The sequence below is a fragment of the Aegilops tauschii genome, chromosome 2 (assembly GCF_002575655.3).
Source record: "Aegilops tauschii subsp. strangulata cultivar AL8/78 chromosome 2, Aet v6.0, whole genome shotgun sequence".
In the NCBI taxonomy this organism is placed as follows: Eukaryota; Viridiplantae; Streptophyta; class Magnoliopsida; order Poales; family Poaceae; genus Aegilops; species Aegilops tauschii.
This window is the reverse complement of record NC_053036.3, coordinates 258,113,505-258,137,453: the sequence shown is the minus strand read 5'-3', so window position 1 is coordinate 258,137,453 and position 23,949 is coordinate 258,113,505.

The window sequence follows — 23,949 nt, the reverse complement described above, 5'->3', positions numbered from 1 at the left end:
GCCGACCACGGAGCATGAGCCGGCAATGAAATTTAAGTCAGCGGATGAGACTAAACTTGTTGACTTCGTTCCAGGTGACTCATCTCAGCAGTTTAGCATCAGTGCCAATCTGGATCCGAAATAGGAAGGCGCGCTCATCGAGTTCATCCGTGAGAACAGGGACATTTTTGCATGGAAACCTTCTGACATGCCAGGTGTACCTAGAGAACTCGCTGAGCACACTCTCAATATTGATCCGAAATTTAAGCCGGTCAGGCAATTCCTTCGGCGGTTTAATGAGGAGAGGCGGAAAGCCATTGGTGAGGAGGTGGCCCAGCTCCGGGTTTATTGTTGAAGTTTTTCATCCAGAATGGTTAGCTAACCCGGTACTCGTGCTCAAGAAGAACAGCACCTGGCGGATGTGTGTGGACTACACGGACTTAAACAAGGCTTGTCTGGCTGATCCTTTTGCTCTCCCCCGTATTGATCAAATCATTGATGGTACGGCGGGTTGTGAGCGCTTAAGTTTTTTGGATGCTTATTCTGGATACCATCAGATTAAAATGGCAGTTAAGGACCAGGAGAAGACGACGTTCATCACTCCCTTTGGAGCCTTCTGTTATGTGTCTATGCCTTTTGGACTCAAGAGTGCACAGGCGACTTATCAGCGTTATGTGCAGAATTGTCTTCATATCCAGATTGGGTGCAATGTTCATGCCTATGTGGATGATATCGTGGTTAAGTCCAGGGAGAAGGAAACCCTGGTAGATGATCTTAGAGAAACCTTTGATAATCTCCGGGTTTACAAGATGATGCTTAACCCGGCCAAGTGTGTTTTTGGTGTTCCCGCAGGCAAGCTCTTGGGTTTCCTGGTTTCTCACGGAGGCATTGAAGCTAACCCGGAAAAGATCAAGGCAATCACCTCTCTGGCTAAGCCGGCGTGCATAAACGACGTCCAGCGTCTGGCGGGCCGCATTGCTGCTTTGAGCCGATTTATCAGCCGTTTGGGTGAAAAGGCCATGCCACTGTACTAGTTGATGAAGAAGACAGATGACTTTGTCTGGAATGATGCTGCTAATGCTGCTTTTGAGGATTTGAAGAGACAGCTGGCTGAGCCCCCAGTTCTCGCTGCTCCTGTTGACAACGAGCCCTTATTGCTGTATGTAGCCGCTAACACACGAGCCGTCAGGGTGGCTGTGGTGGTGGAGCGCAAGGAAGAGGGTAAGGAGTATCCGGTTCAGCGGCCGGTTTACTATGTCAGTGAAGTGTTCATTGAGTCCAAACAACGGTATCCACATTGGCAGAAGCTTGTGTACGGGGTATTCATGGCAAGCCGGAAGCTTAAGCATTATTTCCAGGGTCACCCTATCATTGTGGTTAGTTCCGCTCCCCTAGGAGATATCGTCCAAAACAGAGAAGCCACAGGAAGAGTGGCTAAGTGGGCAATAGAGCTTGGGCCTCATGGTCTGAAATACGTGCCACACACTGCTATCAAATCTCAAGCATTGGTGGATTTCACCAACGATTGGACAGAGCTGCAGGTGCCTGAGGAGAAACCGGATAATACATACTGGACTATTCACTTCGACGGGTCTAGGCAATTGGAGGGCTCGGGGGCTGGAGTTGTATTAACTTCCCCTCGAGGTGACAAGTTTTGCTATGTGCTACGGTTGATGTTTCCCTGTACTAACAACGCGGCTGAGTACGAGGCCTTGCTCCATGGTCTTCGGATGGCTAAGGAGATGAGCTTGAGCCGGGTAAGGTGCTTTGGCGACTCAGATTTAGTGGCTCAACAAGTGTCAGGCAAGTGGGATTCCAAGGACCCTCTCATGGCGGCTTATCGCTGTGAAGTTGATGCCATTGCTGGACACTTTCAGGGTTACCAAGTAGAGAACATTGATTGCAGGAAGAACGAGGCGGCTGATGCATTAAGCCGGCTGGGCTCTCAGTGAAAGCCGGTGCCGCCTGATACTTTCTTGGACATTTTGCATAACCCTTCTGTTAAGTTGCCTACAGAGGAAGACTTGGCTGTCCCTGACCCGGAGGCACAGTTAGTGGCGGCTCTCCACATTACCCCAGACTGGACAGTACCATACTTGGCTTACATGACCCGGGGAGAATTGCCTGAGGATGAAACTTTGGCCAGACATATAAACCGGCGGTCTAAGTCAATGATAATTATCAATGGCGAGCTGCATCGTCGCAGTGTCACTGGAACTTTCCAGCGTTGTGTTTCCCCTGAGGAAGGTCAAGAAATTTTATGTGAGATTCACGAGGGGGATTGTGGCCATCATGCCGGCTCAAAATCCCTTGTGGCCAAGGCTTTTCGTCATGGTTTTTATTGGCTGATGGCTCATGCTGATGCGGAGGACTTGGTCAGTAAATGTGACGGTTGTCAGAGGTTCTCGCGACGGGCTCATGTGCCGGCTCAGGAGCTGAGGATGATTCCAATTACTTGGCCATTTGCGGTCTGGGGGCTTGATATGGTTGGGCCTTTTAAAAGATCCAAGGATAAGAAGACTCACCTCTTGGTGGCGGTCGACAAGTTCACAAAGTGGGTTGAGGCGGAGCCAGTTAGTAAGTGTGATGCAGCCACAGCGGTTCAGTTCATGAAAAGGGTGATATTTCGCTTTGGTTTTCCGCATAGCATTATAACTGACAATGGTACCAATCTGTCTAAAGGCGCCATGGAGGAGTTTTGTCAACGAGAGCATATCCGACTTGATGTTTCATCCGTGGCTCACCCTCAATCCAATGGTCAAGCTGAGAGAGCTAATCAGGAGATTTTGAAGGGCATCAAGTCCCGGCTTTTGGTCCCTTTGCAACGGACGCCGGGTTGTTGGGTGGAGGAGTTACCCTCTGTGTTATGGAGCATCAATACTACTCCTAATAGATCTACGGGTTACACGCCTTTCTTCATGGTTTATGGAGCGGAAGCAGTCCTCCCTAGCGACATCCGTCATGATTCGCCTCGAGTGGCGGCTTATGTTGAGGCGGATAATGAGCGGGCGCGCCAAGATGCTCTTGACTTGTTGGACGAACAGCATGATGTGGCAGCAGCTCGCTCGGCGATTTACCAACAAGACCTGCGCCGTTATCACAGCCGCCGGGTTAAGTCCCGGGTCTTCCAGGAAGGTGATCTGGTGCTCCGGCTCATCCAAGATCAAACAGATGCACACAAGTTATCCCCGCCTTGGGAAGGGCCCTTTGTGGTCAGCAAGAACTTGCACAACGGGTCATACTACCTTATCGATGTTCGGGAGCACAAAGATTCACGTAAGTCCGAGGAGGAGACCCGTCGGCCGTGGAACATAGCTCAGCTTCGGCCTTATTACACTTGAGCCACCGGCTTTCATAATGTACATATTTCTAGTCATGTATATATTATGATAAATAATAAAGCAGGACCTCTGTCCTTTTCTCCTCCAAAGGTAAACGTGTTATTTCCATTACAACATTACATGGTCACTTGAAGGTGGATCCGGCTTATGATCGTATTCGAATCTAGCCGTTAACAATATGATCACCTTGGGGGCTTCCTGTTCAAACATAGGTCGTATTCGAACCAAAGAGAACATAGATGTCGATACCCATTTGATTGGCAAATTGCCGAGCTCATTGGGGAGTTTTTCTTGATCATATTTGAATCATAGCTCAACCCCCTTTGGGAACCGACGTGGATCGTATTCGAATCAGCGTCGTTAAACAACTCTCAAGGTCATTTGGGGGCTTCCTATTCAAACATAGGTCGTATTCGAACCAAAGAGAACATAGTTGTCGGTACCCTCTTGATCGGCAACGCCAAAGCCACTGGGGGCTATATGATCGCATTCGAATCTTAGCTTAACCCCTTTGGGATGGTTTTCTGGTCGTATTCAAACCGGAAGCCCCTAAGTTTTGATCTTCTGATTTGCAACAAGTTCTTCTGCTCATATCAACAGTGTGCAAGGGCGGTTCTTACTCCGCCGGCTTAACTTTGATTAATAATGTTGATAGCACACAACACACATTATTGATGCTGGTGAACCGGAGTTGCGTCCTCAACCTCATTATTTGGGTTACATAAGCCGGAGGTGTACTTGCAAGGCTTGCAGGTAGGCTATTGTGGTTACCCCGAAGATATGATTGAGAGCCGGTCTTTTATGACCTTGGTTATGTTCCGGGTTAAGTGTAAGATATATGACTCTCCATGCGGTAAGCCGCCTAGAGACTTGTGATTTATTTTTCTATGCAGAACAATTAAAGACAGTTCTTCAAGCTTAAGGAAAATAAATGATCAAATATAACCCGGAGGAATATAAAGAGCAGCTTCAACGGAGTTAAGCACTCCACGCGTGCACGATGGCACGATAAAATTAAGTGTTTGTCCTACTCTATTACAAGACTCTCCGAGTCCAAAAGGTGAGGCATTGTTTTAAGGTGTAACCATGAGCCGCCTAAGAAATCAAGGTGCTTGTTGGGTTGAAGCTCCCGGCTCATCCCTCTCCGCTCCTCCGGCTGATTCCATGACCTGGAAGGTTGATGATTTCCAGTCAATGCCGCTCAAAGCTTCAAATTGAGCCTCATCATCAATTAACCCGGTCGGGTCAGCTTCTGGGGCGAAGGTATGCTTACGAGTCAGAGGGATCAGGCTGACTGCTTCATAGCGTGGAGTTGGGATCCTCTGATTCTCCGCATCATAGCCCGGCTGATACTTGGTAAGATCTGTGTCATTCCCAATCAAGGTAGCCACCGGGCGCACGCTTTTCACACAGGCGGCAAAGCCTTTCTGGTCAAAAGGGGTCTCGTCTTCTTTCAGGCTGGGGTATCCAAGAGCGATGTCGGCCGGGTCTAGCTCCGGGAGAAACGCCTTGGCCCGGCTCAGAGCAGCTACAGCTCCGGCTCTTGCAGAAGCCCGTCTTAGTTCTTGGAAGCGCTGAGGAAGAACGGCAAGCCGCCTGAGTACGTCTGCCAGGTGAGTGGGAACCTCATTGGACAGAGCCACAACGGCTAAAGCACATTGTCACCCGGTATAGAGTTGCTCCACCAAGGTGTAAACAGCCTTCAGCTTGGTCGGAACATTCTGATTAAGATTGGAGCTTCTGGGGCCTGTATAAGCAAAGTCAGGTGAGCTGATGGCAATGGTGGGATTTATGAGACATGAATGATGTAAACTTGTTAAGAGCTTGCAGAATGACTTACCGAAGATTGCAGAGACCATCTGTGACACATGGCGTTTTAAGCCGGAGAGTTTGGCGGTTCTTTCAGTCAGAGCAGCCTCCGCTTGTTCGGCCCGGCTGAGCAAGGCAGTCTTCTCGTCGGCCCAAGTTTTTCTTTCTGTTTCAAATTTTTTCTTCAATTTTTCTTGTGCAGCAACACTAAACTCAAACTTGGCATTGTCCTTCCGGGTCTCAGTTTCCTGAGTCTTCAGGCGGTTCTTCAGCTCAGAGATTTCCGACTCAAATTTCTTGCAGGCAGCCTGTACAAATTCCGGGTTACAGTTTGAGTGGTTATCATGCAACATTAAAGTCCCAAGCACTTTGCAAGCAAAGACACTTGGCACTTGGGGGCTAATGTATGCTGAAAGATTCTATTTATAAGTGCCGGTTCATGAAGATAAGCCGGAAGTTAAGTCTACAACATATTCTATCATAAGTAATAGACTTGGGGGCTAGCATGGTAAGGATGACTATGGAGCAAGCAAGAGAGTTGTACCTCAGATTTTTGCTGTATCTACTTCACCATGTCAATCTCCAAGTCCCGGCTGTTGTGCACTTAGCTAATATAACCAGAAACAATGTCTCCAATGCTCAAGTTGGCATAGTCAGTGATATCCAGTCTGGCCCTGCGGCGCTCCAGCAGTTCTTCTTTAGCAGAGCATCTGGCCAGCACAGTGGGTCTTCCCGGCTCAACGTATTCGGTCCGGGTAATTACCACATCCGGGTCATCAGCCGGTTGAGCTGAGCTGGGGATCTCTGGGTTGTCAGAACTCTCCATGGCTTGTTGTTCAGTTGGAGCGGTGGTTTCTGGAGCTGATGCAGACGGCGGCTCAGAAGCAGAGGCGTTGGGTTCAGTCAAGACCGGGTCTTCGACCGGGTGACTTTTCTTTGCCCTCTTGCTGAGTTTTGCTTTTGCGCTGAAAGTCAAAAGGTTAGTGCAAAAACATGAGTAAGATAAAGCACAAAATAAGTCGATTATCATTACCCGGGTGCGGTCTTGAAAGCCGACAGGTTAGATTGCATGGAGTCACCGGAGGAAGGTGAAGTTTCCTGATAGTTTGAATCAGACGAATTGAGTGGTTGACGAGTGACGCCCGCTAAAGGATGAAAAGGGTATAAGTTGGAGATAACCTCAGTCCGGCGCTTCCTTGATGCTTCAGGTAAGCCGGAGGAGAGGTCTGCATCCTTGTTGGTCTGGGTGTGTCTCCGACTCTCATGAATCTGTCGCTTCAAAAGAAATTGAGGATCTTGATAAGCTAAAGGATGTGAAAATCTTACTTTCTGGGTTACTATTGGACTTTCAGCCTTGGCAAGGGCTCCGGGTCGGAGGAAAGTATAGTTACCTCTTCAATCACCGGGTTACTCGCTCCGGTATCATCCTGCTGATAATCAGTGTCAATAAGGTGGTTAAAAACAGACGAAAAACAAAAGAAGAGCCTAAAAAATCAAGGGCTACCTCTGACTCGGAGCTATCATCCAAGTGAAGCAGCTCTGAGGCGCTAGACTTACTCCCCTTCTTGCGGGGAGCGGCTCTCCTAGCGTCTTTTTTAGCGTTCCTGGCTTTTTTAGCAGCCTCATGGTCATACCTGACCTTCCAGAACTTGTCATTAGCCTGAAAAATGCAACAAAGGTTTCCTTGAAGTTAAAACGAAAATTGTTAAAATGGAAACTAAAGTGCTCAGATCGGTAGCTTACCACCGGAGCCGGGTTAGCTTGGCAGAAGGGGCTTAAGCCGGTCCTCCCGCAGTCTGCTAAGATCTCGTTCAAGAGGGACTTGGTCATGTCGTCAACGACGTCCTCAGGTAGGTCGTTTGGTCTGTGCCGCAGAGGATCATCCTTCCGGCCCGTGTAATCACACATTAAGCCGGGGCGGCGGCTCAAGGGAATCACCCGCCAAGCAATCCAGACCCGGACCAGATCAACGCCGTTAAGGCCATTTCCCAGAAGAGCCTTAATCTTGTTGATGGTGGGGATCAGTGGTTGACGCTCAGCTTGAGATAGTTTGTCTGGCAGGGGGTGATTTGGCTCCAGACGCAGGGCACGAAAGCCGGGCAGAGAGTTCTCATCAGCCGGAGAAGTATCTTGGCAGTAGAACCATGTCTGGTTCCAGTCCTTTGGGTGGCTTGGCGGCTCAGCATAAGGAAAGAGGCAATCTCTCCGTCGTTGAATGGAGATTCCGCCAAGTTCCAAGCTAGGCCCATTGGCGCATTCATTCTGGCAGTTCAAGTAAAATAACTCCCTAAAGAGTAGCAGGCTGGGTTCCTCTCCAAGGTATACCTCACAAAACACTTGAAAGTTACAAATGTTCGACACGGAATTGGGTCCAATGTCTTGAGGTCGCAGATCAAAAAAGTTCAGAACGTCTCTGAAGAATTTTGAGCCGGGAGGAGCAAAGCCCTGGCTCATGTGATCAGCAAATATCACAACCTATCCGTCTCTTGGTTGAGGTCTTTCTTCGGACCGGTCAGGGGCACGATAGGACATGACCTCCTTTTTAGGCAGGTAACCCGTCTTCACGAAATCATCTAAAGTATCATCAGTAACATTGGATCTCATCCAGTTGCACGTAATGGGTGCCTTGGGAGCCTTGGGCGGCATTGTGAAAGATGAAAGCCTATGACAAAAGGAAATGTCCGGTTCAAATATAAGCCGGAGGAAGATTACAGTTCAGTATTCAAGATGGCGGCTTATGAAGGGGCCTAATGATATATGGCTAATTGTGTCGGGTTATCTAAGCCGCTGTGGGCATCATGAGTAATTCAAGTTGTTTAAAACTCTATCATAAATGAGCCGGAAATTTCACAGCGCATGGCCTCTTTAAGCCAGAGATATGAGCCGCCGTAGCTAACAGATGCAATTTTTGACTAAGTATGGCACAAACAAGTTTCACAGATCGCAGTAATTATTTTGGATCAAACGATCGTCTAGAAAGGAAAAATTTCTAGACCTAGAAAGCTGATACAGAGAAGTTCATAAGCTCAGAACGTGGTATTTTTGCGCCAAAGGGGATCTACTAGCATAAAAATGAGTGAGAAACTATTACCGCAGGGAGTCTATACCGTTTTTAGATCAAAGGGAACCTCGGTGGCGGAACTGTGAAGAACTTGAGATGAACAGCGAAGAATAGGGGAAGAACGACAGAACCCTAATGCGGATCTACTGTAGGGAGGTGCAATGACTTACTGGCGCTGATGAGATGCGGAGGTCGCCGCCGTTTCTCTGGACCAGTTCAGGGTGATGCAGCAGCCAAGGTTGAGGAAGACAAGGGGTGCGGCGGTGGCGGCGGAGCTCGAGCTCTCGGGCGTCAGAGGAGGAAGACGATGGAAGAGAGGAGTGAATGAAGGCTTATGGGCCGGGCCTATTTATAAGGGTGACTGACAAATGGGCGCGAGAAACGAGGAGGCCAAGACGTGATTATCTCGCCACAGAAACGCCTCGATTTTCGGGATGGTCATTAAAGATAAGATCCGTTGGGATATGACAGAATAAAAAATGAATTTAATGGAATATGATGTCACGGCGGGTTATAACTTTCGCACAAGCAGAAGCCGGAAGATTTTCTTTCAAAGGGATTGAAGATTGACATGAACCGGTTCAAATCAATCTGGGGCCTAATGTTGAGGATATAACCATTAGAGTCACCTGCCCAGGAGGGGCCGGGTTACGTCATAATGATCATTACGTGAAGCCCAATACCAAGCTTGAGGATGGCGGATCAATAATGGGCTTAAGACCCGGAGGCGGCTTAAGGCCCGTAGTGATAACCCGCCGTTATGGCAAGACTTGTAATGTAAGGCAAGAGTAGTTAAGAGTCCGAGCCGGATACTGTTATAAGCCGGCCGGGACTCTGAGAGCCGCAGGGCGTCAACCTCTCTATATAAAGGGACGACCCGGCGACGGTTCAGGACGAGAGACAACAGATCGAGAGCCGGGCATAGCGATTAAGCTCCCTGGTCATCGAAACCCTAAGTAATACCACCTCAACTGGACGTAGGCTTTTACCTTCACCGTAAGGGGTCGAACCAGTATAACCCTCGTGTTCCTTGTCCCGTTTAACCCCTTTAAGCTTCCTAGCGGTGATGGCTCCACGACTAAGTCCTTGCACAAGGACATCTGCCGTGACAATTCCACCACACTTGGTATGTGCGGGATCTGACAATCTAGTTGTTTATCCTTGGCAGCCTCTCTTATGGGGAAATGTAGTCTGGTGTCTCCACTGAGCCTTGGTAGTCCGCTACAGCCCGGTTTACCGGAGTCCTGCTAGCCCAGGACTACTGCTCAGGAACACCTAGACTGGCCGGCATGTGTTTCACTTCATTCCTGTGTCTGTCCCTTCGGGGAAATGTCACGCGGTGACATCCGGAGTCCTGCCTAGCCTGCTACAGCCCGGGTTCCCGAAGTCCTGTTAGCCCAGTGCTACAGCCTGGATTCACACGCTGCTGATCGACATGCTCGATGTTGATTCATGTATGCCTGTCCCCATAAGTTAGCGCCGCTTTGGTTTCACGACTAGCCATGTCGGCCCGAGTTCTCTATCATATACGTGAGCCAAAAGGCGCAAACGGTCCCGGGCCATGGTAAGGCGACACCCGTGGAAATACCGTGCGTGAGGCCGCAAAGTGATATGAGTTGTTACAGGTTAGATCGGTGTGACTTAGAATCGGGGTCCTGACAGCTCACCATAATGGTGCACCACATCGGATATAAATGCAATCACTGGTCCGGACTCGGCCGTTTTAACTGGTCTAGCCTCTATCCACTTGGTGAATTTTTCCACCATGACCAGCAGATATTTTTTCTTATGGCTTCCCCCTTTAAGGGGTCCAACCATGTCCAAGCCCCAGACCGCAAAGGGCCATGTAATTGGGATTGTTTATAGGGCGGTTGGGGCCATATGGCTTTGGTTGGCGAAGAGTTGGCATCCAACGCAGCGCTGGACGAGGTCTTGTGCGTCTGCCCGGGCCGTAGGCCAATAAAATCATGTCCGCAAGGCCTTGCTGACAAGTGCCCGGGCAGCAGTGTGGTGCCCACCGAGACCGGCGTGAATTTCTGCCAACAGTTGTCGCCCCTCCTCCTCGGAGATACACCTTTGAAGGACTCCGGTAGTGCTTTTCTTGTAGAGCTCTCCTTCGTGAACTTTATAGGCCTTCGAACATCGGACAATGCGGCGAGCCTTGTTCTGATCTTCTGGGAGCTCCTTCCTATTAAAGTAGGCCAAGAATGGTTCGGTCCACGGGGCAATTACTGCCATGATGAGGTGGGCCGATGGTGTTATTTCGGTGGCTGAGCCTCCGATGATATCGTCGTGTTCGCTATCTATGTTTGTGTTCGGAACGGGAATGTCGTTGCTGTCTCCCCCTTGCCACACCACGGATGGCTTAAAGAGCCTTTCTAGGAAGATGTTAGGTGGGACGGGGCCGCGCTTAGCGCCGATGCGAGCAAGGACGTCTGCCGTCTGATTACTTTCGCAGGCGACGTGATGAAATTCGAGCCCCTCGAACCGAGCCGACATCTTTAAGACGGCATTGCGATAAGCTGCCATCTTTGGATCTTTGGCATCAAAATCTCCATTAATTTGGGATATTGCGAGGTTTGAGTCCCCGCGCACCTCCAGGTGTTGTATGCCCATTGATACGGCCATCCGAAGGCCATGTAGCAAGGCCTCGTATTCGGCTGCGTTGTTGGAGTCTGTGTATAATATTTGGAGTATGTACTGGACGATATCTCCTATGGGGGACGTTAATAGGACGCCCGCCCCTAGCCCTGCCAACATTTTGGAGCCGTCAAAATGCATAACCCAGTTGGAATATGCGCCGTACTCTTTAGGGAGTTCGGCCTCTGTCCATTCAGCGATGAAGTCAGCCAGTACCTGGGATTTGATGGCTCAACGTGGTTTGTACGTGATGTCGAATGGCAGGAGCTCAATGGCCCATTTGGCAATCCGGCCTATTGCATCCCGGTTGTTGATTATATCATTGAGGGGCACTTCGGAAGCCACCTTGATCGAGCACTCCTGAAAGTAGTGTCGCAATTTTTGAGATGCCATGAAGAAAACATATGCTATCTTTTGATAGTGAGGGTACCGGGATTTGCATGGCGTGAGGACGGTGGATACGTAGTATACAGGCTTTTGGAGCGGAAATTTGTGCCTGTCCTGTTCTCGCTCGACGACGAGTACGGCGCTCACCACCTGGTGTGTTGCTGATATATATAGGAGCATTGGTTCGCCGACGTTTGGCGCGGCCAGGATTGGGTTGCTTGCCAAAAGGGCTTTTATTTCTTCCAGTCCGGCTGTCGCCGCGTCTGTCCACTCGAAGTTATCGGTGCGCCGTAGAAGGCGATAAAGGGGCAGCACCTTTTCCCCCAACCTTGAGATAAAGCGGCTTAAAGTTGCCATGCACCCGGCGAGTTTTTAGACCTGTTTGAGTTCGATTGGCGTGGCCAATTGTGACAGAGCTCGGATTCTGGCTGGATTTGCTTCAATTCCTCTATTGGAAATGATGAAGCCCAGTAGTTTACCGGCGGGGACGCCGAAGATGCACTTTTCCGGGTTAAGCTTGATGTGGTATGTGCGGAGGTTGTCGAATGTGAGACGCAAGTCGTCTATTAGTGTTTCGATGTGTCTAGTTTTGATGACGTCGTCGTCCATATAGGCCTCCATTGTCTTGCCGATCTGTTTCTCGAGGCATGTTTGAATCATGCACTGGTAGGTGGCGCCGGCGTTCTTGAGCCTGAAAGGCATGGTGTTGAGGCAAAACGGCCTGTATGGTGTAATGAATGCTGTTGCGGCTTGATCGGACTCCTTCATTTTGATTTGATGGTATCCGAAATATGCATCAAGGAAGCACAACGAGTCGTGTCCTGTGGTAGCGTCAATGATTTGATCAATGCGAGGAAGGGGGAAGGGATCCTTAGGGCAAGCCTTGTTAAGGTCTTTGAAGTCGACGCATAGGCGCCAGGATTTATCCTTCTTGGGTACCATTACCAAGTTTGCCAGCTAGTCCGGATGTTTAATATCTTTGATGCATCCGGCCTCGATGAGTTTGGCTAGCTCCTCCCCCATAGCTTGTCGTTTGGGTTCGTAAAAGCGCCGCAGTGTTTGTTTGACCGGCTTATATCCCTTTAGTATATTGAGGCTGTGTTCGGCCAACTCGCGCGGGATTCTTGGCATATCTGAGGGGTGCCAGGCGAATATATCCCAGTTTTCGCGCAAGAAGTCCCGCAGTGCGGCGTCGACTCTGGGGCTGAGTTGCGCTCTGATAGAGGTTGTCTTCTTCGGGTCTGTTGGATGGACCTGAAATTTGACCGTTTCTTCTGCTGGCTTGAAAGAAGTAGATTTTGGTTGTTTTTCTAGGATGACATCGTCTCTATCCATAGTGGAGCATAGTTTGGTTAGTTCTTCAGCCGCAAGGGCCTCGGATAATGCCTCGAGGGCCAAGGATGCGGTTTTGTTCTCGGCGCGGAGTGCTATATCCGCATCGCTGACGAGGGTGATTATTCCATTAGGCCCGGACATTTTTAGCTTCATATACCCATAACGGGGTATGGCTTGAAAGCGCATGAAGGCCTCTCGCCCTAACAGGGCGTGGTATCCACTGTTGAAAGGGGCCACCTGGAAAGTTATTTCTTCGGACCGATAATTCTCTGGCGTGCTGAATACCACATCAAGTGTATTTTTCCCGCACACCGCGCTTCCCGACTGGGAATGATGCCTCGAAAGGTTGTGCTGCTTTTTCTCGTGCGGCTCCTATCTATTGCCATCTTGTGGAGCGTGTCCTCGTAAATGAGGTTTAGTCCGCTGCCGCCGTCCATGAGGACTTTTGTAAGTTGAAAACCGTCCACGATGGGACTGAGGACTAATGCAGCTGGCGCTCTGACTGTTCTGTATTTAGGTTCGTCACTGGCATTAAAGGTTATGGCCGTGTCGTTCCAGGGGTCAATTGCAGTGACCTGGCAAACTTCAGCGAGATTGCGCAGTGCCCTTTTACGCTTGTTGTTTGAAGCAAATGTCTTGAAGAATGTCAATACTCTAGTGTCGTCGTTTGTTGGAGGGTGCTGTTCTGGGGTGTCCTTGATAAGGATGTCCTCACCACTCTTGGCTACCTTCCGAAGTATCCAACATGCTCTAAGGTTGTGGGTTGCCACGGTATCCGGCGTCGTGTGTATTTTGCATGGGCCATTGAGCCATCCCTCCAGAACGGTGCCGTGCAGCGTAATGGGTTTATGTTTTTTGACTGTTCAGTTGGGTGTGCCACGAGGGTGCATCCTCTTCGCCTGTAGGATGAGTTGGGTTGGGACAGATGGTTCCCAGCGAGCTGCCTGAGTTTTCCAGGCGCTTTCCATCGCGCTGTACTTTTGTACGATAGTTGCTAAGTCAGCGAACTTTAGTATGCGGCGGCGATTGATGGCATTGAGGATACCTTCGTCCGCGCAATTGTTGCAGAATGTTGCTATCGCGTCTTCGTCGCGGCAATCTTTTACCTTATTTTTGACAAGGAGGAATCTGGCCCAGAAGTGGTGGACCGTTTCCTGAGACTGTTGTTTGATGCTCATGAGAGTGTCTATGTCCGGGTGGGTGGGTGGGATGAAATCCGAACCCTGACCCGATTTTGGATCTGGAGTTTGAAGATCTACCGGACCTGGCAGTTCGGGCTCTGGGATATCGATTGATTTTTTAGGCTCATCGTCCGACTCCATGTTCGGAGGACGGGACATGCCTTTCTGCCGGAGAATATTCGGCCCTTCAAGATCGAAGATCCGAACATAGTTCGTCTTCAATATAGTAGAAGAGTTGCTCCGCTCCTCGACTACCGCTATCTGGTGGGTGATCGGTGGAGTTTTAATTTCTCTCTGGTCGGGTTTAAGCCCAACCCGATCATAGTCTGTAGCGACCCCCAAGGCGGCCATGTGATCCAGGAGTTCGTTCAACGACGATAACTCTGTTGGATCCATCCAAGCGGAGTATTCGGGATCAACGCGGAGGCGATTTTTGATGACTTGAGAGGTCATCGTCGGCTTAAGGGCCGACCCGGCGGTCATGACGAAGCCGCCCAGCCGGAGGGTTTGGCCTGGGGCCAGGGCTCCTCCAGAGATGACATTATCCTTGAGAACAAGGCGATCCATCAACCATCTTGGCGACGGCACATTGGAACTCTCAATGAAAGCACCAATGTCGGTGTCAAAACCGGCGGATCTCGGGTAGGGGGTCCCGAACTGTGCGTCTAGGATCGATGCTAACAGGAGACGGGGGACACGATGTTTACCCGGGTTCGGGCCCTCTCTATGGAGGTAATACCCTACTTCCTTCTTGATTGATCTTGATGAATATGAGTGTTACAAGAGTTGATCTACCACGAGATCGTAATGGCTAAACCCTAGAAGTCTAGCCTATGTGAATATGGTAATGAGTATCCCCATCCGGACTATGCTCTTCGGTTTATATAGACACCGGAGAGACCTAGGGTTACATGGAGTCGGTTACTCAAAGGCAATCTACATAGTCGGTTGCCAAGCTTGCCCTCGACGCCAAGTAGAGTCCAATCCAGACACAACCCATCAGTCCGGCCCATGGATAACAGGCCGGACGCCCGAGGACCCCTTAGTCCAGGACTCCCTCAAGTACCTACAGGACGAGAAAGCAAAAGGTTGTAGGACTAGACCTTGTGCCCATCCATTCGTCCCCTGACAGGGACCAGCGGATCGCCGTCGCCTAGGTATGTGTGCGGGACAAGGTTCTCATCTACCACTTCTGTAGGGCCATCAGAGGTTCTGGAGCATTCGCCCGTTTCATCGGCAGCGCCGACTGCACCTTTGCTACGGTGGAGAGAAGGAAGAACACGACGATTGGGCCATCTGGTGCAACAAGCTTGTCGACATCCAGAAGAAATACAAGATCATCAGCAACGGGCAGGAGAAGGACTCCGTGGTTGACCTCGCCGAGACCATCATCGACCCCTGATACGCCAACATGAAAGAAGACAACGATACCAAGGACCTGAACACGTGGGAGGTACCTCTGAATCTAGCCTACATAACTTACGCGGCCAAGGACGCATACGCATGCTACGACATGTACAGGCAGATCTTGGACATGAGGGCGTGTCTGCTTCCCGTAACCGACGAGTACACGGACAGCCGCAACGTCATGATCAAGCGTGCCAGGAAGGTCTAGATGTTGTACTTTATCTGTTTATAAGCACCTTTATCATCAGAGTGTTTCATGAATTAGCCTAAGTGTCGTAATTACCTGTTTTGTCCGAAATATTTCTTTTAAGAACCCATTAACCTGTTTGCTTTTTCAGTGGCTATTTGCTTATGTATGTAACTAGTTCACTTGTCCGTTAAAAAAACTAGTTCACTCGGCTGTCGTGCTTTGAATCTCCTTCCTCCCAACATATTCCCCTCCTCAGGTGGACCCAGCAGGTCTCGTACACAAACATATGGGACCAACCACCTATCCATTTGTATTTCTTTATTTTGTTCAATCTTTCGTCCTGTTCCTATACAGCTCAGTTTTATTTTTCGTTTTCATTAATCCTATATCTGAATTTTGAGTAATTCTAACATGCTCCCTCTTACCCCCTCTTTTCACATGGGAGGTAAGAAGGTAAGAGTAAATCAGAACACTATTTTATCAAATCAATGGCTCAGATCTATTATGTACTCTTACCTCTCATGAGAAAAGGGGAGGTAAGAGGGACCATGCTAAAATTTGCCCTGAATTTTCTCCCACTTTCTTTTTCGATGTAAACTGAGTTTTCTCCCATTACTTTTCCCTAGAACCAACTCAACTGTCCCACTGATAACCCACAAGTATAGGGGATCAATTGTAGCCTCTTTCGATAAGTAAGAGTGTCGAACCCAACGAGGAGCTAAAGGTAGAACAAATATTCCCTCAAGTTCTATCGACCACCGATACAACTCTACGCACGCTCGACGTTTGCTTTACCTAGAACGAGTATGAAACTAGAAGTACTTTGTAGGTGTTTTTGGATAGGTTTGCAAGAATATAAAGAGAAGGTAAATAAAAAGTAGGGGCTGTTTAGATAAAGACACAATAAAGTAAATATAGCGAGTGTGGAAAAGTGGTGGTAGGAGTTGCGAAATTGTCCCTAAGCAATTGACTACTTTACTAGACCGATAGCAAGTTTCATGTGGGAGAGGCTACTGCTAGCATGTCATCCCTTACTTGGAATTCTATGCACTTATGATTGGAACTATTAGCAAGCATCCGCAACTACTAACATTCATTAAGGTAAAACCCAACCATAGCATTAAGATATATTGGTCCCCCTTCAATCTCGTATGCATCAATTTCTATGCTAGGCTGAAGCTTCTGTCACTCTTGCCCTCCAATACATAGTCCTATCAACATACAACTAACCCTATGGTGTGATCCACGCGCGCGCTCATATGATGGGCACCAAAGGACAGCAACATAACCACAAGCAAATTAAATCAATCATACCAATTCATCAACCACCGATAGGACAACGAAAATCTACTCAGACATCATAGGATGGCAACACATCATTGGATAATAATATGAAGCATAAAGCACCATGTTCGAGTAGAGGGTACAGCGGGTTGCGGGAGAGTGGACCGCTGTAGATAGAGGGAGAAAGGTGATGGAGATGTTGGTGAAGATGGTGGAGGTGTTGGTGAAGATCGCGGTGATGATGATGGCCCCCGGCGGTGTTCCGGGGCCACCGGAAGCGAGGGGGGAGAGCCCCCCTCCTTCTTATTCTTCCTTGACCTTCTCCCTAAATGGGAGAAGGGTTTCCCCTCTGGTCCATGGTCTCCATGGCGTGGGAGGGGCGAGAGCCCCTTCGAGATTGGATCTGTCTCTCTGTCTCTCTCTGTTTCTGCGTTCTGGTCTGCTGCCCTTTCACCGTTTCGTGTATATATGGAGATCCGTAACTCCGATTGGATTGAAACCTTTGCCCAGATATTTTTCCAAAAATTAGCTTTCTTGCGGCCGAAGAAGGGCATCAACCGCCTTACGGGTGGCCCACGAAGGTCAGGGGCGCGCCTGCCTGGAGTGGGCATGGGCCCCACCCTCGTGGCCACCTCGGGCACCGTCTCGCGTTGATTGTACTTCCCAAAAATCACAAATATTCCAAAATAATTCTCCGTCCGTTTTTATTCCGTTTGGACTCCGTTTGATATGGGGTTTCTGCGAAACATAAAACATGCAACAAATAGGAACTGGCACTGGGCACTGGATCAATATGTTAGTCCCAAAATGTATAAAAAGTTGCCAAAAGTATATGAAAGTTGTAGAATATTGGCATAGAACAATAAAAAATTATAGATACGACGGAGACGTATCAACTTCCCCAAGCTCAATTCCTGCTCGTCCTCGAGTAGGTAAATGATTAAAAGATAATTTTTGATGTGGAATGCTACCTAGCATAATCTTGATCATGTATCTAATCATGGCAGGAATATTAAGATACGAGTGATTCAAAGCAATAGTCTATCATTTGACATAAAAGCAATAATACTTCAAGCATACCAACCAAGCAATTATGTCTTATCGAAATAACATAGCCAAAGAAAGCTCATCCCTACAAAATCATATAGTCTGGCTATGCTCCATCTTCACCACACAAAGCATTCAAATCATGCACAACCCCGATGACAAGCCGAGCAATTGGTTCATACATTTTAACGCGCTTCAGCCTTTTCAACCCTCACGCAATACATGAGCGCAAGCCATGGATATAGCACTATAGGTGGAATAGCATATGATGATCGAGGTTGTGTGGAGAAGACAAAAAGGAGAAAGTCTCACATCGACACGGCTAATCAACAGGCTATGGAGATGCCCATTAATAGATGTCAATGTGAGGAGTAGGGGTTGCCATGCAACGGATGCACTAGAGCTATAAGTGTATCAAAGCTCAAACTGGAAACTAAGTGGGTGTGCATCCAACTTGCTTGCTCATGAAGACCTCGGGCATTTGAGGAAGCCCATCATCGGAATATACAAGCCAAGTTCTATAATGAAAATTCCCACTAGTATATGAAAGTGATAACTCAAGAGACTCTCTATATGAAGATCATGGTGCTACTCTGAAGCACAAGTGTGGTAAAAGGATAGTAACATTGCCCCTTCTCTCTTTTTCTCTCTTTTTTTTATTTTCTCTTTTTTTGTGTGGGCTTCTTTGGCCTCTTTTATTTTTTATAAAGTCCGGAGTCTCATCCCGACTTGTGGGGGAATCATAGTCTCCATCATCCTTTCCTCACTGGGCAATGTTCTAATAATGATGATCATCACACTTTTATTTACTTAGAACTCAATATTACAACTCGATACTAGAACAAAGATATGACTCTATATGAATGCCTCTGGCGGTCTACCGGGATGTGCAATGATCTAGCGTAGCAATGACATCAAAAAGCGGACAAGCCATGAAAACATCATGCTAGCTATCTTACGATCATGCAAAGCAATATGACAATAAATGCTCAAGTCATGTATATGATGATGATGGAAGTTGCATTGCACTATATCTCGGAATGGCTATGGAAATGCCATAATAGGTAGGTATGGTGACTGTTTTGAGGAAGATATAATGAGGTTTATGTGTGATAGAGCATATCGTATCACGGGGTTTGGATGCACCGGCGAAGTTTGCACCAACTCTCAAGGTGAGAAAGGGCAATGCACGGTACCGAAGAGGCTACCAATGATGGAAGGGTGAGAGTGCGTATAATCCATGGACTCACATTAGTCATAAAGAACTCATATACTTATTGCAAAAGTTTATTAGCCCTCGAAGCAAAGTACTACTACGCATGCCCCTAGGGGGATAGATTGGTAGGAAAAGACCATCGCTCGTCCCCGACCGCCACTCATAAGGAAAGCAATGAAAGAACACCTCATGCTCCGACTTCGTTACATAACGGTTCACCATACATGCATGCTACGGGACTTGCAAACCTCAACACAAGTATTGCTCAATTTCACAATTACTCAACTAGCACGACTCTAATATTACCATCTTTATATCACAAAACTATTGCAAGGAATCAAACACATCATATTCGGTTATCTACAAGTTTTATGTAGGATTTTATGACTAACCATGTGAATGACCAATTCCTGTGATCTCTCTAAATAGATATAAGTTAAGCAAGAGAGTTTAATTCTTTCCACAAAAGATATGCCCACGCTCTAACAAATATAAGTGAAGCAAAAGAGCATTCTACAAATGGCGGTTTTCTATGCGAAGAGAAACAGGTAATCCAAACTTCAAATGATATAAGTGAAGCACATGAAGCATTCTATAAAGCCATACTCAAAAGATATAAGTGAAGTGCAAAGATCATTCTATAAATCAACCAAACACCATCTCGTACCAGCATGGTGCATAAAAGAAAAGTGAAAACTAAATGGAAAAGACGCTCCAAGATTTGCACATATCACATGAATGAAACGAATCCAAAAACATACCGATACTTGTTGAAGAAAGAGGGGATGCCTTCCGGGGCATCCCCAAGCTTAGACACTTGAGTCTCCTTGAATATTTACTTGGGGTGCCTTGGGCATCCCCAAGCTTGAGCTCTTGCCTCTCCTCCTTCTTCTCACATCGAGACCTCCTCGATCATCGAACACTTCATCCACACAAAACTTCAACAGAAAACTCGGTAAGATCCGTTAGTATAATAAAGCAAATCACTACTCTAAGTACTGTTGCAAACCAATTCATATTTTGTTTTTGCATTGTGTCTACTGTAATATAGCTTTTCCATGGCTTAATCCACTGATATAAATCAATAGTTTCATCAAAACTAGCAAACTATGCATCAAAAACAGAATCTGTCTAAAACAGAACAGTCTGTAATAATCTGAACATTAACCATACTTCTGGTAGTTGAAAAATTCTGCCAAAATTAGGAAAAATAAACAATTTGTATAGAAAGACAGTGCAAAAAGAATCAGAACCGTTTTACATTAATTAAGAATCGCGCACTACAGCCAAAGTTTCTGTCCTGCACCGTACAAACGAACAAGCATCGTAAACATCCTAAAGGCAAACCCTGGCACATTATTTTTATAATACAATGAAATTGTACAAGGGGATAATTATTTTTATTGAAAAGTTTCTGTAATTAAGATTCACAAAGTTTCCATGAGCATGAACAAAGTTCAAGGAGCTCTCCCACTTCAACAATGCTTGTCTTTCTTACTTTCACTTTCCTTATTGAAAAGTTTTAGGTTCCCCTCTTTAATTTTTTGTTTTAAACTATAAAAAAGCACTCAACAGAAATAAATGACTCTCTAAAACTTTTGGGTTGTCTCCCTGGCAGCGCTTTCTTTAAAGCCATTAAGCTAGGCATATAGTGCCCAAGTAATGGATCCACCCGGATCCCAAGGTATATCAAAGCCAATTTTAATTAACAATGATTTGTGATTTAGTAGTGAGCACAAAGCAACATATATCAAGTAATGACGAAGTATAACTCTCTTCCTATGCATCAGCTTGTCATAAAAGAACAATTCATGCACGCAAAGTAAAGGCCAATGCATAGTATAAGCAGTTTCTTGCAATTCTATCGTGTTGGAAACATAAAGAGGCGGAGATGTAGTTCCTCTCTCATAATAATAGCAAGTAGGAGCAGCAAGCACATGCATATTATATCTATCAAAATTATCATGTGCAATGGTAAAAGGCAACCCATCAATATAATCCTTAATAAGCACAAACTTCTCTGATATAGTGCAGTTGGGAGAATTCAAAAAGATAATAGGACTATCATGTGTGGGTGCAATAGCAATAATTTCATGTTTAACATAAGGAACTATAGCAAGTTCATCTCCATAAGCATAATTCATATTGGCATCTTGGCCACAAGCATAGCAAGCATCATCAAAAAGGGATATTTCAAAAGAATCAAAGGGATCATAACAGTCATCATAGCAATCATCCTTTGGTAAGCATGAAGGGAAATTAAACAATGTATGAGTCGAAGAGTTACTCTCATTAGAAGGTGGGCACGGGTGATCAATCCGCTCTTCCTCCTTTTGTTCTTCGCTCTCCTCCTCATCTTTTTCATCCAATGAGCTCACAGTTTCATCAACTTCTTCTTCCATGGATTCCTGCAAAATATTAGTCTCTTCTTGGACAACGGTGTAACACCCCGGATGTAACTTTCCATATTTGTAACTCCAACTCTTGCCATTTTTGGCTATGTGTTATGATATTCCCTCCGTGGTCGGGTTTTGTTTTTCGTTTTGCATTTTGTTCATGTCATGCATCTCATATCATGTCATCATGTGCATCTCATTTGCATACGTGTTCGTCTCATGCATCCGAGCATTTTCCCCGTTGTCTGTTTTGCAATCCGACACTCCCACATGCACCGGCGCACCCCTCTTGTTTCTTTTCGTGAGCGGGTGTTAAACGTTCTTGGAATGGACCGAGGTTTGTCAAATGGCCTTGGTATACCACCGGTACACCACCTGTCAAGTTTCGTTCCATTTGAAGGTCGTTTGATGCTCCAACCGTTAACCGGGTAACCGCAAAGTCCTTTTGTGTGCTGCAGCAAAACCCCCTCCAAAACAGCCCAAAAACCCATCTAAGTCACTTCCATGTTCTAGGTCGTTCGATCACGATCGTGTGGGCGAAAACTGCACTCCATTTGGAGTCTCCTAGCTCCCTCTACCTATAGAAACACCTCCCCCCGAAATTTTTTCGCAGATCAAACCCTAGTCTCTTCCACCCCGCGCCGTCGGACGTGTCCGGTCCGGCCGGACGAAAGCCGCCGCCGCCCTCGCCCAACCGCTGCGCGCCACGTGGCGCCCGTACGCCGCGCGCCGCCGGCGGCCCACGAGCCCGAGGCGGGCCCGCCGAGCCCGTCGCCCGCGCCCGAGCTCCTCCTCCGCCCGAGCCCGTGCGCCGCCCCGCCGCCTCGCCGTCCTCGCCGCGTTCCCGCCGGCGCCGCCGCGCGTGCCCGTGCCCCGCCGCCCGCAGCTCCCAGCACCGCCGCGACCGTCGCCGTCCGCCCCGACGCCGGCGCGCCGCCTCCCCACGCCTGAAGACTCCGGCGACCGCGCCCCCGTCTCCGGCCGCCGCCATCTCCCTCCTCTCCACTCCGGTCGCCGCCTCCTCTTCTTCTCCGGTGAGCTCGCGCCGCCACCTCGGCTCCCGAGCACCCGATCCAGATCCGCTGCTAGGTTGACTTCTCCCTCCCCCCGAAAATCCTCCAAGTCCTGATAATTTTTACAATATATGCTCCTGTTCATTGCATCATAACTCTCTGCATATAGCTCCGTTTCGTGCATGTAATATATCGAAATGTTCGCCTCGAGATGCTATTCATTTTGTTCCATTATGACATGTTCATTTGAGTCCATCTTGATGCCCAAATCTCTGGTGCAAGAGTGCTATATGCTGTTAACTGCTGTTACTTAGCAGAACTTGGTGTTTTGTTATTTTTGTTGCATTTATTGTGTGCATCTTATGAGTAGGAGCTCTACATGTGTTTTGATGTATGCCATGCCATATTTACAGAGGTGTATGCCATGTATTTTTTTGATCTATGTGGTGACTAGTACAAGCATGCAAACTAGGCTTCATGATGTTTCTGATTTCAGGGACTGTAATTTCACCAAGTCTGTTGCTGGTGTTATTTTGTTGCTATGTATCCACGTGCCTACAGAGAGATCCATGCTCCTTTTGGTGATGTTCAGTAAGGATGTTTTGTAGATATAGTTGTGCTCTATCCATCCGTGCCCCTGTTTGCAATTATGGAGTGCGTTAGCATGTCTTAAGCTTGCTCTACTTTTGCTATAAAATATTCCTGGCAGATGGTTAAGATGATATTCAATTTTGCCTAGGTTGTTGTAGTTGATCCATACATGCTATGCATTTTATCTTGCCATGGTTTGCTTCATAAACATGCCATCTGGCTGTATGTATGCTTGTTTTGTCATGCATTGCCTTGTGGTGAGTGCATCAAGCTCACCAAGATGCCTTCATATTACTGTTTCTGCCATGCTCTGTTTTCTGCTGTCTGAAACCTGTTAACGAAACTTGCTAAGTTTACATGGTTGCCGTCATATCTTCTGGTCCTTTTTGGCTCATGGTCAGTAAGGGACTTTTGTTCTATGCATTCATTAGATTCATGCCATGATTTGTTTTGCTATGTTAAGTTCCTGTAGCATGTTGTTTGCTTGCTCTGAACATTGCTACCTGATGCTGTTTCAACCATGTCCAGTAATTTCACCGTCTGTGAACCTGATATCTTTTGCACTTTTGCCATGCTTGTTTGAACCTGCTGTGGTGTGATCTAGCCGTAGCTCATTGTTCATCTTTTGTAAAGAATCTCCTGTAGATTACTTCCATATGCTTTGTTGCTATGTTGGAGTGCTGTAGCATAGTTACTTGATGTATTTTAAGTGCTATCATGCTGTTAATCACAGATTCGTGTCACTTGTTTTGCTTGCCATTTGCAAACCGTGCATCCGTTTCCGGTGATCTTTATATCGATTTTGACCGAAATCATCTCATCTTTCTAGTGGCATGCTTGGTTTGCGAAGTTACTGCCTTGTTCAACATTTTTCCTCTGGAGCACGCATACGCATCGCATATCATATCCCGCATATCATGCATGTTTTGCATCATGTTGCTTGTGCATTTCCCGTGATTGATTGTGGTTCCGTGCTTGTGTTCTTGTTTTGGGTAGAGCCAGGAGACGAGTTCGTGAATGAGGAACCTGTTGAGTACGCTTACGAGGATCAAGCTTTCGACAACTCTGAGAA